At 44.6% G+C, this 14,936-nt stretch overlaps 1 protein-coding gene across 2 annotated transcripts in view; it reads right to left on the minus strand.

Annotated features, from left to right (window-relative positions):
* ARHGAP10 (Rho GTPase activating protein 10) overlaps nucleotides 1–14,936 on the minus strand; it is a 373,246-nt gene that overhangs the window by 321,030 nt on the left and 37,280 nt on the right. Inside the window, exons 2-4 of one of the 2 annotated variants that reach the window (XM_069556746.1) lie at nucleotides 10,312–10,616; nucleotides 10,096–10,214; nucleotides 8,886–8,976 (exon numbers count right to left, since the gene is read on the minus strand). The exons of the other annotated variant lie outside the window; for it this stretch is intronic. The gene's annotated coding sequence lies outside the window, so the exon portion shown is untranslated. The remainder of the gene's footprint in view (nucleotides 1–8,885; nucleotides 8,977–10,095; nucleotides 10,215–10,311; nucleotides 10,617–14,936) is intronic. 2 annotated transcript variants of the gene reach the window in all.

Here is a 14,936-nt window from a genome sequence, read left to right on the forward strand (position 1 = left end):
TTTCCTGATCACCCTAACATACGATCCTAACATGTGACTCTGTCATCTCGCTCAACACAGCCAAAAGATGACGCCACCTCCAGCCTCTAGGGTAGGGATTACAGGCGTCATAAAATGTGCCAATGTTAAGTCAAGTTGGAAGCTGCAGCCAGGAACCACGTGTGCTGAAAGACTCTGATGCTCTACCCAGGTAGGAAAACGCTATTTCGATGAGCAACATGCCGGTTTCTTTGGGAGGGCTGGAGGAGAGCAATAGCGTATTTACTACCTCTCTTTCCTGCTCTAGGATTTGAGCCCAAGCTGAGATGGGGGAAAGGGCTGTCAAAGACTCAGAGACAAAACAGACTGCAGTAAGCATCACTCAGGGGGCACAGTCCCCTGCCTGCGCTCGTAACAGACAGGCCTGACTCTAATACGTCTGCGAGAGAGCAGCCAAGGGCCTGCGGACCTAGCATGTGATGCCCCAGGATAAAGCACACCGTAAACGCCACGCATATCTAAATGTTCTCCAGAATTCCACAGGTGTGCTACCCTGGGTGACATGAGGAACCAAAAACAAAAAAGAAATTTCCTATCAATAACAGTAACATCTGTCGTTGGCAGATGACACCACCTTCCCTCTGCTTAACAAACCCACACACGGACTTCCCTGGAGGTCTGGTGGCTAAGAATCCACACTCTTAATGCAGGGGGCCAGGGTTATATCCCTGGTCTGGGAATCGGATCCCATATACCACAACTAGAGATCCTGCATGCCACAACAAAGATCTGGAACAGCCAAATAAAGATTTTTTTTTTAAAGAAAGCCACACAAAAATACCATGTCTAAGTCAGGCTAAGAGGTAACAGTTCCATCTATTTCGAACCATGTGTTCCTCTTGGTGCCAATGTTAGCAAACATTTCTAACCAAGTCTTCCCTGTTACAAATCTATGTTGTTTTTAACCTCACTTACATGTCCTCAGAGGGGGCTTCCCCAGTGGCTCAGCAGTAAAGAATCTGCCTGCCCATGCAGGAGACACAGGAGACGCGGGTTACATCCCTGGGTCGGGAAGACCCCACACGCCTCAGAGCAGCTAAGCCCGTGCGCCACAACTCCAGAAGCCCGTACAGGTAGAGTTTATGCCTTGTAACAAGAGAACCCACCACAATGAGAAGCCTGTGCACCGCAAGGCGAGAGCAGCCCCAGCTCACCACCACCAGAGAAAAGCCTGAGCAGCAACAAAGACCCAGCACAGCCAAAAAAAGAGAAAGAAACTTAGGTCATCATATTACTATTATTGTACTGTTTATGGAACAAGAATTCCACTGTATAACTTCATGTATGTCACTCAGATAATCAAAAGCAGAGAACACTCTCCCAGTTGCTCCCCATTCACTGTTTACAGAAGCAAAATGTCCCTACCTGGGGTGTAGTAAAGACACAGTTGGGGATGACAGGCTCATGAATCACCCCTGCAGCCCAGCCAGTGTGATTCACAGATCTGCCTGTCTGACAGGAAGGTTCCATCTCTAAGCTGTAGGTTCAGCACAAGGCCAAGTTTGAACAACACACCCTAGCCAGACAACTCTTTCCAGCCACACAAACCTTCATTCAATTGGCCAAAGGCAAGAAAATCCAATTTCCTAATGGTGTGGGAACAGACACGGATACAGAGTTGAGACTCAGACCATCCAACAGTTTGACATAAACACACACTTGGGCCTGGAAGAAGAGAACCGACTAGGACAGCTTACAAGAGCACTGCAGGGCTTTGCACTGCCAGATTCAAGCCCAGCCAGCGTTTTCCCAGACTGGCCGGGGATGAAGACAGCCAAACATCTTCCCCTAAAGCCTGGGGAAGGCACTGGAAGAGAGAGAGGACGCTGGCTCTCACACACAGAGGAGGCACCCTAGAGCTGTCACCAGGCCCTGGCCAAAGTCCCCCCAAAGCTGAGCAGGAGCAGAACGAACCACATGTCATCCAAGCCTCACAGGAGATAAGAAACCGTCCAGGCCCCGGGCACATCCCCGGACCAGCTGCTCCCTGTCAAGCCGCACCTCCAAGCAACGGCGGAGCCCCAACACATCCTGGATGAAGCACAGATGCCTAGGGAAACCAGAAGGCTCTGGAGACTCATCAAAAGTTCAAGGACAATGGTTCCCAGCCTGTGTGCCATCCATGGCAGGGTGGGGGGCACGCCCCCCAGTCTCTGAGGGGAGGAGAATGCTTCCCACTGAACAGGGACAGCCCTTTCAACCACATCCATCAGCTCTGCAACAGGGCCGTTTTCTCATCAGTGGGCTGTCTGTGGCCCTCAGTGGGGTCTCCAGGAGGTGAACGTGGCAGCGAAGGAAGTGTTATCTGGTGACCGAGAATTGAGAAGTCACTCTAGTTTCTAATATCAAAAGTCTTCGAGGACTTCCCTGGGGGGTCCAGTGGCTAAGACTCTGCGCTCCCAAAGCAGGGGGCCCAGGTTTGATCCCTGGTCGGGGAACTAGATCCCACACGCCTCAACTAGGAGTTCGCATGCCATAGCTATAGATCCCTCAAGCAGGAACTAAGCCCCGATGCAGCCAAATACTTTAAAAAAAAAAAACCTTCTGAATAATCAAAATGTTATACATCTGGGGACTTTCTCTGTGGTCCAGAATTCCCCTTCCAATGCAGGGGACGTGGGTTTGATCCCTGGTTGGGGAACTAAGATCCTACATGCCGTGGGACAATCAAACCCACGTGCCACAACTAAAACGCCCACTTGCTGCAACAAAGACAGCCAAAAATAAACTTAAAAAAGAAGTTATACACCTGGACAACGGCAGGAGCAAACTTTTGAGGGCCTGGAAATAAATCTGAGTCTCAGTGCCAATGTGCTGTATTCATCTTCTGTGCCCTAGGGCCTCGATGTGCAAAGTGGAGGTGCGGTTTTGGTGGCGCTCAAGTGATAAAACACGTTACATCTGAGGACAATACCTGGTACAAAGCAAGCCCTCCATCAACATCCACAGTACCACCAGCATCGCTGTCTGCCACTACCCAGGTGGGCTGCATGTTCCAGGAGTTTCTACACGATATACGTGAGAAAAATAAGAAACCAGCCTTCTGCTCCAGGGGAGAAAACAGGCTCAGTACGAGTTATTATTTGTCTCTATTTAATTGAAACCCACGTCTGCCTGTCATCTTCCCATATTCCCAGTCTGCCTCCCGGGCAAACAGAAAGGAGCCAGAAGCCATGGGAACTGACCAGGGGGTCCTCAGTCCCCTGGTCGTGGACTGTTAACCAGTCTATGGCCTGTTAGGAAGCAGTAGGTGAATAGCAGGGAAGAAAGCAAAGCTTCATCTGTATTTACAGCTGCTCTCCATCACTCCCATCACCACCTAAGCTCTGCCTCCCATCAGATCAGCAGCGGCATTAGATTTTCACACGAGCATAATAAAGGCAATGCACTTTAATCACCCTGAAACGACAGCCCACTGCCATCCGTGGAAAAACAGCCTTCCTTCAAATCGGTCCCTGGTGCCAAAAAGGCTGGGGATCGCTGAAATCAATGCTAATCACCGTTCTTCTCCATTAGGCCAGGCCACATTATAATATGCTGATTCAGTTCACATGAAAACAAGGTTTAGACCAGAACCCTGATACAGCTCTGAGAAAAGGTCTTAACCATCACTGGCCCTCACACAGGCTGAGACAACAGGCGGTGCTTTCTTCCAGAAAGCTCCCACCTGCCAGCTCAGTCTCTGCAGAAAGGCCATCTCTGTCGGCCCGAGATGGAGTTGGAGCAGCCCAAAGCAGGCCCATCTATTTCTGTAGGGCTCAGGACTGGCTGGGAGGATGTAAGGAAGATTTGCACCTGACCTCCATGAAGAAATGAGGACTCAGAGGGCAGTTAAGGACCATCCAGGAGGAAAGAACCACAGTATTACCATGGAGAAGATCCCACGGACTGCAGCTGACACCAGCTCCGAGTCCTGCTGGGGCTCAGGCAATGCCAAAATGTTTACCTTACCTCTGCCTCTTCACACAAGGCCAAGTGAAGAAATAAAACACACACGAGTGGCTAGCTAAAAGCATTACCCGAATGTTACACAATCTGATACACACAAACCCCAAGCTCTCAAAGTCCCAGATGGTCACTGTGCCACAAAATAAAGTCATAGGAAAAAAAGAGGCTGAGCCTTAAAGGTTTAAAAAAAAAAAAAAAAGACAAATTAAGTATGTCAAAGAAGAGAGAGCACTGGAAGGAAAAAGCTTTAAAAAAAAACCAGAAAACTTTAATCTCAAAATCGCCCTAATATCCCTCATCCTAAAGACATACTTTACACCCTACAGCACAGACCCAGGGCTGGTTCTCCACTGAAGACCCGTCCACACAAACCAAACTTGTCAAACGACCTCAGACATCTGCAGAAACGAATGATGCCACAGAGATTCCACTGAGAAGAAGACAATACTTGCCTAGCCTGGGGATCTTAGATTTCAGTGGAGAACCCAAGACAAATTAGGTCAGGAATGGAGAATTGACCTGATGTGATGAGAGTCAACTATGGGAGACACGTATGTAACTCGCCCCAGGCCGCAGGGCAGAAGGAGGTGTGCACCAGCCGGCCAGCAGGTTCTCCAGCCTGTGCTCCTAACCAGAAGTGCTGCTTCATCAACAGCTTCAAGACCTATCTCATGCCACGCTCTAGAAGTGAGCCAAGACTGGAGGACTGAGAAAAGGCACCAGTCCCACAAAGGGGCTTTCAATCCTACCAACAGTCTCCAAAACGTGCCTGTTTCATTGTTGCCCAGGTTCTTAACGTGCTCAGATCCTGAAGACTTGGGGTGGGGAAGCAAGAACCCTCTCCCCTCATGAGCCCCCAGGGATTCCCCAACATTCTACTGGGTTGGCCCAAAAGTTCATCTTGGTTTCTCTGTAAGATGGGACCAAAAACCTGAACGAGCTTTTGGCCAACGCAATACTTTTGACGGATGGCTTGTATTGCACAGAGCACACGCTTCTGAATACACTGTTCTAAACTTTGCCTGTGAAAAACAGATCTGTTTTTAAAGCCTTACTGATGACATCAGAGCAACCCTGGAAACCACACACTAGAAAACACTACAATGTCAGTTTATGTCGTAACTCAGAAAGTAATCTTCCAGCCCACATATGGTTTTGAGTTGATTCCGAAGGCAAACTTTAAAAAATAACACCGCCTCCCAAGCTGTCCCTGGCCAGCTGGAGCCCTCCATTCTGAAGCCTTCTGCGGCCCTGTCTCTATTTTTCTGGATAACGGTCCAGAAGGATGTTTATACTAGCCAGCTCCACAGTTACTTTCCATCCGATAAATATAACTTCTCAAGTAGTACTTGGGAAAGAGCAAAATTCAAACCTGGGATAAGCGGGGTGGAATAACTATAAAAGCTCTGTTGAGTATTTAAAAGAAAAAATGAGAATGCTTTGTATGTACACAGGATCATTCATGAAAACAAGGTCATACTAACCCACAATAACCCTCCTTCCTGGTGGTTCACTTGATAAAGAATCTGCCTACAAGGCAGGAGACTCGGGTTCAATTCATGGGTCGGGAAGATCCCCTGGAGAAGGAAATGGCAATCCATTGCAGTTTTCTTGCTGGGGAACCTCCGTGGACAGAGGAGCCTGGTGGGCTACAGTCCATGGAATTGCAAGAGTCGGACACAACTTAGCAACTAAACCACCAACAACAACCCACAATAAATAAGCCTATTTTAGAAAGGGAAACATTATTCTCAGTAATTTCAAGGAATGTTTTCTTTTATTTAATAATACAAACTCTTTTATTTTTTATTATTTGGGCGCAGGAGGCCACATTGTGCAGTTTGTGGGACCTAAGATCCCTGGCCAGGGATAATACCTGTGCCCTCCTGCAGTGAGTACATAAGAATCCTAACCAGTGGACCACTGGAAAGTCCCAGAGAATACCTTCTTGACAACGTATTAACAGTTCCTTAATATACAAAGAAAAGTGTCCCACCAATCTAAGAAGAAAACCAAGGCAAAATGCAAAAGACACTTCCTCAGATAATTTGTACAGAAAGTCTTCTTTTGACCATGTAACTAATTTCAGAACGTCGGGGTTCCCTCAAAAATCTCTCCAAGTATATTCCCAGAGAGTTCCGCTAACTGCCTGCGTCTATTGCTTTTGGAATTCTAATCAGTTCCGCCCACCCAAAGACTCAAAGTGAAATATTAAGAGATGTGAACAGCTGCACTTGGACACCACACCAAGAATAGCTTTCAGGAAACCAAGCTCCAGTTGGAAAACTACACTGAGTACTAACCCTTCTCAACTTGAGAGGGGCACAGCATGGGAAACTCCCTTTAGGTAATAGTGAAAATGCCCGCAAAAGCTTTTTAAGTGACATTTATAAAATACATTTTCTCTCCTAGAAGTAAATGGTTTGTAAAATTTGGGGACCATTTATACCCTGGGATTTTAAACTCATGTGTGTTTATCTGGAATTCCTGGGATGATGATGGTTTGCTAATGCCTGGTCAAACATTATCCTCCAAGGGAACATTCCCAGAGGGATTACAGCTCACTCACCATGAGGCCCGGGCCACCGGGTGCAGGTCTGAACTAAACCAGTAAGTTATCCGGAGCCCGGGGCTCATTTTCCTTTCCACCCCACACCTCGCCTTAAACTTCCAATCTGTGTGCTTTAAGGTGAGGGGGTGAAAAATACAGTCAAGTGAGGTAGAGGGAGTCAGAGTAGGGTCCAAAAAACACAAACCACGAGATCTGAAAAGTGTCCCCTGGCAGGTACACACTATTGCCAGGAGGAAATGGTGAAAGAATCCAGGGAGAGAAGGAACTAAAGCCCAGTGCTGAGTACCAGAAAAGTCTCGGACGCGCCTGCCAACTTGCAAGGAAAGAAGAGCCCAGCCTGGTGCGAAAGTGGAAGCAATGCTGCCCGGGTGGACAGGGAGCAGAACTAACTAGGTAGAGAGAACTAACGTCCTAGGAGAGACCAGAGGGGCTTCCCAGGTGGTGCTAGTGGAGAAGAACCCGTCTGCCAATGCAGGAGTTGCGAGAGATGCTGGTGCAACCCCTAGGTCGGGAAGATCCCCTGAAGAAGGGCATGGCAACGCACTCCAGTATCCTTGCCTGGAGAACTCCATGGACAGAGGAGTCCAGCAGGCTACAGTCCGTGGAGTTGCAAAAAGCCAGACATGACTGAAGCGAATCAGAACACACGCACAAACACAGGAGAGACGGCAAGCAGCCGTGGAGCACAACACCAATTTGACTTCAGGAATGGAGGGAAAAGACAAAGAATCCAGTGAAAAAAGGCCAGGAGGCATTCAAAACACAACCTCTGCAATGTGTGCAGTTCACACTTGGATGGAATTTAAAGAAAGCAGGACTGCACCCCCACCTCGAGCGAAAAAGTTTATAGTGAGTGGGCGCTAAGCTGCTGGGCCAGGCCTTTGAATATATTGTTTCATTTAATCCTCACAACAATACCTCGATACTCGCACATAAATACTTTCACTGCTGCTGTGGTCCGTTGAATTGTGTCCCCCAAAATGCATGCCAATGACTTAAATCCCGGTACCCCAGAAAGCGACTACTGTCTATTTGCAGACAGGGGCTTTTTAAAGGACATTAAGTTAAAATAGGATCATCAGGCTGAGCCCTAACCCAACAGTATGGCTGGGGTCTTTAGACAACTGTTCCTAAGACACACAGAGAAAGAAGAGACTTGAAGACATGGGGAGAAGGCGGCCACACAAGAGCCAAGGACAGACAACTGCGCAGGCACTTTGACCCTGAACTTTCAGCCTCCAGACCTGGGAGAAAGCAAACCTGTGCTTCTTTAGCCAGGCGGTCCGTGGTGCTTCGCGATGGCAGCCCGAGTAAGCCAACGCAACTGCTCTCCAGGAAATGACAGCAGGGCTCAGGGAGGCAGAGTCCCTGGACAAGGTCACAGAGCAAAGTTGGAATCTGAATACAGGTCAAAACTCAGACCACTCTTTTCAAGTTGAGCACTTCACCTGGCACAAAGTGCTCCATAAATACTGGCCACTCTTTTTTTTTTTTTTTTTTTACAATGTTGTATTAGTTTCAGGTATACAGCAAAATGATTTCATTATTCACATGTACAGTTAGTCCCCTACATATGAATGGGGTCTGATCTGAGAGCGTGTTCATTAGTCCAATGTGTTCTTAAGTCCGAAGTTAGCCTACGTACCCAACTAACACAACAGGCTATTTAGTAAGGTACTGTAATAGCTGTATAATACTTTTTACAGAAATAATACATTTAAAAAAAAATAAAACATTTTTAATATTGCAGTACAGTATCTTGAAAAGAATCTGCCTGCAATGCAGGAAGACCCAGGTTTGATGCAAGAGATGCAGGTTCAATCCCTGGGTCAGGAAGATCTCTTGGAGGAGGGCATGGCAACCCACTGCAGTATTCCTGCCTGGAGAACCTCTGTCTCTTGCCTGGGACAAACGAACCTGGAGGGCTACAGTCCATGGGGTCACAAGAGAGTCACAAACAACTTAGCAACTAAACAACAACTGCATCCGTGATTCTATTGCTTGAAGTTAAGTTCAAAACTGAGGGAGATGCCCCAATCACACGACTGATGAGGTGGCACAGGTGAGGCCCAGTGCATGAGGTGAGCAGAGAGGGCAGAGTGAGCATCTGCTGCTGCGCACCTCCGTCTCCGCACGATCAAAGCTGCACAATAATTTTCCCTGCTTTCTTAGGGACCGTGTGATCTGGAATGTGGGCACAAAAGACAGGATGACTTTTCACTACCCTTCCTTTCAATCATTCTTAGTCCAAAGCTGTACTCCACAAACCACGGTCAGGGAAAGGTGGGAGGCACTTCAAGTTCCTCGTTTCCTCATATTTTCTTACCTCAGAACAGTTCTTAATTCCAGCCACTGCTTTTTTTCACCAGAATAACGAAGGAAAACAGGTTCCACCAGAGGCATCCATCCTATGGTTTCTTATGTGAGCAAATGGGGCATTTCAAACAGGAGAAAACAATATCAGATTTTCAATTTTCAAACCATTGGAAGGCATTAAATGTGTGACATGACAGCTAGGGCTGGATACAATTTAATCTTTGATGACTCAAAGAGGTTTTCACGCATCCTCGGGGTAATTACTATAAGTATTAATCATCACTACAGAAAGAACCTCAACTCAGGGAAATTCCAGGGTAACAGAGTGCCAGCCAACAGGGACTTCACTATATAAAGAAAAGCTCCGTGGTTTGCATTTAAAAGAAAAGACTTGATGCATGGTTTGTTTTTAATGTTTGTCTCATGGACTGTATTCCATGGGGCTGCAAAGAGTCGGACATGACTGAGCAGCTTTCATTTTCACTTTTATGATTAAAACAATACAGAATACGGACATATATAAAGACTTAGATCCATATAAAATGCATACTTAATTTCTAATTAGGGATTTACCTTAACTTTAAAATTACGAGCCATGATGGGTAACTTTCATTTTCCCTTTCTTCCTCAAGCACATTTACTGAGTAATTCCCCTGGAGACCAGAACTACTATCCTGGTGAGAAAAATGCCTCATCATTGAAACAGATCGGTGGTACTTTAAGCTGCTCTGCAGTTTCTGAAAGCAATGATGGTATCACCACTGCATAATTTAGTTTCCGCTATTTTTAAGTACTTAAGTACTGATACAATATTTAAATCAAAGTGTTCACAACACATAAAAGTTGACATCTCATTCTTTTATTTTCCACAGTTTCCATCATCCATTTCAACTCAAAAACGGCAAACGTATGTTTGGAAAAAAACAGAAAACTTGGCAGAGAAGATTCCTGGAATGAACACTTTCATAATGAGAATATGCTCAAGTTTCTTCTTCTTGAGAAAACTTAGTAAGCAAAATCCATTAAATCCAAAACTGGAAAGACTTTTTCTTAAATAGGGAGACTGCTGTGATAGGAATCCATGGTAGGTCACTGACACATCTCTGCACTGATGTTAAAATAGAGGACCTTTAGGATTATTTGGCCATAGGTTCACAATGTTTCCAGACACTGAAAACCATCAAGACGTGCTGGACAATACAAGAAGGCAAAATACTTACTGCTACGATCCTCTCTATATAACCTGCTCAGCCTGAAATCAGGCTGGTAACAGTTGGGAGCAACAGTCACGTGGCGGGCAGGGGGCAGGCGGTTAGGAGGGATTTGAAGGAGAGAGTGCCTGGAGAGGAAAAAGACACCACCCTGAGGAAAACTGCATGGAGAAAGCAACTTCCACCAAAATTTTGAGCCTCTCGGGGGTAGGAGCCATATCCTACCCTTCCCTGAATATTCAGCAGCTCAATTACAGATGTTTATCCAGTGTTTGATACGTGATCTAATCCATTAGATGTTTGAAAATCATCCTGAAATAGTTGATAAATAAACTATTAAGAAGAAATAACCGGGGACTTCCCTGTTGATCCAGTGGTCAATAATCCGCCTTCCAATGCAGGGGTCGCACAGGTTCAACCTCTGGTCAGGAAACTAAGATTCCATGTGCCATGAAGCAACTAAGTCTGAGAGCCACAGGCATGGAGTCCACGCACCACGAGGAAAAATCCCACAGGACACAGCTAAGACCCTGCACAGCCAAACATTTAAGAAAAACCATAATAAAAAAAGGAATAATCCATTAATTACACTGTAATTTTCGTGCCTTAAGACTTACACCATTTTGGGGGGAGGAGTCATACCCCAGTATATTCATAAATAATACACTTCATGATTCAATCGTCGTTTATCTGGGCTCCTTCATAAATAAAATACTCTAATTTATTGGTCTTAATTATTTAAGACCAGTTCTCTTGAGCATTCAAATATATTATTCTCCAGTTCGCCTACCCCCATTATGACTGCTTTCAAGTTTGCAACTCATGCTGGGCAAAGAAAAGACTCCAGGTGAGCAGAAGCCACAGGTTAGAAGAAGAAAACTGTCAGGTTTTTCATTTTATCTTTAACATGACTCTTGGTAATTTCTTGCAATATTCTGTCTTTACAGGAACAAATACAGCTTTTTTTAAAGTAGTGACAGGCAGGTCTCAGTCATCTCACATTACTCGAAATTCTGACGCTAGATTTGCAGAGAGACAAAGTTATCATCCAGAGCGTCTACATAATTCCTTCCCTGTAGGGTTAAAAAACAGATATAGCTCACACAACGTTAAGGCTTCATGTGTATTTCATGCAGTCAACTTTAATTATAATAAGTTAAAATAATATTCTGCGATATTTATCTTTGAGAAGTTAGACAGGTTTGAGAAGAGAGGTACTAAAAATAAAGTTAAGAATCAATAAGCTTAAACCACACTAAACAGGCTTCTTTACTGCCAGACTTCTTTTAATATAATCGCATGTACTACGTATCCCCAGGACAGGACACCACGTGTCATGAGTTACAGGACGATGTTTACTTTAGATGCTGATTTCAAGCAGCTTCTTTCTATCAGCACTAGCATTCCCCCGTCCCACCCCCGAAAACATGTTGGGAATTGCTGGACTAGCTCTTATCTCGTGTGTTACTTCGAAAGGCCTAACAAAAGACATGCCCCTTCCTCGGCAGCCTGTCAGTGAAAATGGTTGTGGCGTAAGTCACACACACACCCCCTTGATGTTCTGACATATACTTAATTATAGTAGTGAAAGTGAAGTCGCTGAGTGGTGTCTGGCTCTTTGGGACCCCATGGACTAGTAGCCTACCAGGCTCCTCCCTCCATGGGATTCTCCAGGGAAGAGTACTGGAGTGGGTTGCCATTATGGAAACTCTTAGTTGTAGCTTATGCCAGCTTCATCAAAAAACTATTTCTTAAACAGTTATTGAATTACTCATAGATCGTGATGAATTATGGCTAAATAATCAAAGAAAAGAAAATGACTGGGACAGCTGTACCACTCCACTACCCTAAGATGTAAGTGACATCAGTTACTCCACAGTCTATTCCAAGCCTTACCCTGGAGTCTATGAGACCTTCAGGGGTTATGCACTAATTTCAGAACATTTAAAAGTCCTAAAACTATAAGCAAGATTACATGTCTCCATGCGTTTTTGTAGAAAGGCAGCTCTTGCTCTTACTGGCTATTCAAAGGATTCATGGCCCTAAATATAGTTTTAAAACAGTCCCAATAGGCCAGCGGTCTTCTAGCTTTCTTCTAGTTATATTGTATTGTATTGACACAATTGTATGTGTCAAGATCTTCAAACCACTGTGAAATGTCCTGAGTAAAGCATTTCCAATGAGCCATGACCGTGACATTAGAACTGTTGCACAAATAAAAGTCACAGTTGCTATTTTTCTCCCTGGTCTGATGGACTAGGGTCTGATGAGTCTGCAGGAATTAATTTATAAATATGCTACCAACAGAGCATTCCAGCATGCTTTCAGAAAACAACTTAGAGTGCTTCAGCATATCTGCTGTACAACAGGCACTTAATAAATGCTTGTGGAAGGACTTCCTAGGTGGGGCAGTGGTTAAGACTCCACACTTCCAGTGCTGGGGGTGCGGGTTTGATTCCTGGTCAGAGAACCAAGATCCTACATGCCACATGGCATTGCCAAAACTTTTTTTAAAACTTAAAAAATACTCCCATTAAAAAAAATTTTTTTTAATGCTTGCTGAATTATTTCAAATTTAGAGAGTTTTAGCTCACATGTCACCATTTTATGGCATCCTGGGAGCTAATGTGAAATAAGACTGTCCTTTCCAAGTCACCTACCATATAACCACTACTTCCTGTGTCAAGGACACCTACCCTCTGGGCATGTTTACTAATCTAGCTAGGCCCTCCAAACTCAAGTCTCCCCAGGCCTAACAATGTAAAACCTAAGCTGCCGAAAACAGCGCTGAAGGCCCTCTACCTTCCCAACCTCATCTCACATGACTCCTCCACCGAAACCAACTCTCTCAATGCCCCAAACATACCTTCCGCTCTCCCACCCACTCTCCTGGATTCTACACATTACTCAGACACTTGTTCATGCCCCACTTTTCGTGAAACCTGTCCAACCCCATTCAGTGCCCAGTGATCTCATAACCCAACAGTCTACACCTACCAGAGGGTTTCTCAAACAGAGAAGACCCAGGACAGAACTTGAACAAAGACCAGGAAATTGCATTCTCAGTGTTTCCGATTCCCTAAATGTCAAGAACCACTTTCGATATAAGGCTTCCATTCGTGCCCCATCCCAGTTATTCTCAACCCTATTCTCAATCACCTCGGAGGCTCTCAAAAATGCCCAGCCTTCATCCCAAAACAAGCTGAATACAATCGCTCAATGTTTGTTTGTTTGTTTTAAGGTATCAGGCTTTTTTTTTTAAGTTTTCCATTTGATTCTAATGCAGTGAAGGTTGAAAGCCACTGTTCTGTAATATTTATCTTGCAATAACTCTTATACATCCTTATATGCATCTTCTTTTACATATGGATCTTTTTTATATAATATCATTAACAGCTTAACTCTAATTTTACTTTCTTTGTGCTTGTGTCCTGTCAAGGTTTATTGCTAAAAGTTATTGTTATTCTTTAGCATTCCCAGGGAATGCAACAGAGAAGAGATGAGTAGCACAGATCGGTTCTTTGATTAGTAACAATACCCTCTATTCCCGACCCTAGTTCACTTACTGAAGAAATGAAAAAATCATTCATCTTTGGTGCGGTCTCACCAACCCCACTGACATTCCTTTTCCATTTTCATTGGAAGGACTGATGCTGAAGCTGAAACTCCAATACTTTGGCCGCCTGCTGCAAAGAACTGACTCGTGTGAAAAGACCCTGATGCTGGAAAAGACTGAAGGCAGGAGGAGAAGGGGGCTACAGAGGATGAGGTGGTTGGATGGCATCACCGACTCAATGGACATGAGTTTGAGGAAGCTCCAGGAGTTGGTGATGGACAGGAAGCCTGGCACGCTGCAGTCCATGGGGTCACAGTCGGACACGACTGAGAGACTGAACTGACACACGTATCAGGTTACCATTCTGCTTCACTTGAAGCAGATACATATAATATAAAATATTATATAAGATATACTATATTATATAAAATATTGTGTTATACATATTAAAATATTGTATTTTACATAATAAAATGTATCAATTCAGAGGGGGGATCCTTCATAATGTACACATATATCAATCATTGTGTTGCACACTTTCAATATCTTATAATTTTATTTGTCAATTACAGTTGACCCTTGAACAGTATGGGGAATTTGGGATGCCAACCCCCATGCAGGTAAAACCTTCATGTGACTTTAGTCAGCTCTCCACACAGGTGACTCTGCATCCCCAGATTCAGAACCAATCACAGACCATTCAGTACTGTAGTAAATATTAGAAAAAAACCTGTGTATAAGTGGATTCATGCAGTCAGACTGGTTGCTCAATCTGTCCACCTCAATGAAGTTGAAAATGAAAAAATACCATTGTTAAAAAGTGTAATTTGTTACAAGATAATTGCATTAATTGGTATCATTTTCTATTTCAAAAGGAATGAATTTCTCAAAGAGGAGAATCTGGCAGTTTCCAATCTAAGCATCAGCATGAAATTCAGAGTCAAGGGAATGGACCCAAGAAAAGATGCCGCTGCTCAAATGACTGAAGCAAACACAACTTACGAATGAACCCACTCAGCTTTGTTCCTTCTGTCCTAGGAAACTGCTTAAAATCAGCACTAATCAGCACAAAATCTTAGTAAGAGCCCACTAAGACAAACTAATCCACACATCCTAAATGGACCAATTTCCCAATTCATGCTGCTTGCTTTTATATGCTCCAGAAATCCATGCAATTCCATTTTATAGTGGATTTGTTCAAAAGTCTGATGCAATGACTAACCCCCTCCCCAAAGTGTTCCTTCCATTCATGAAAGACTGCTGCTTCTCCAATGAAGAGCAGGTGGAATAAATC

This window comes from Ovis canadensis, chromosome 17 (genome assembly GCF_042477335.2).
Source record: "Ovis canadensis isolate MfBH-ARS-UI-01 breed Bighorn chromosome 17, ARS-UI_OviCan_v2, whole genome shotgun sequence".
Classification (NCBI taxonomy): Eukaryota; Metazoa; Chordata; class Mammalia; order Artiodactyla; family Bovidae; genus Ovis; species Ovis canadensis.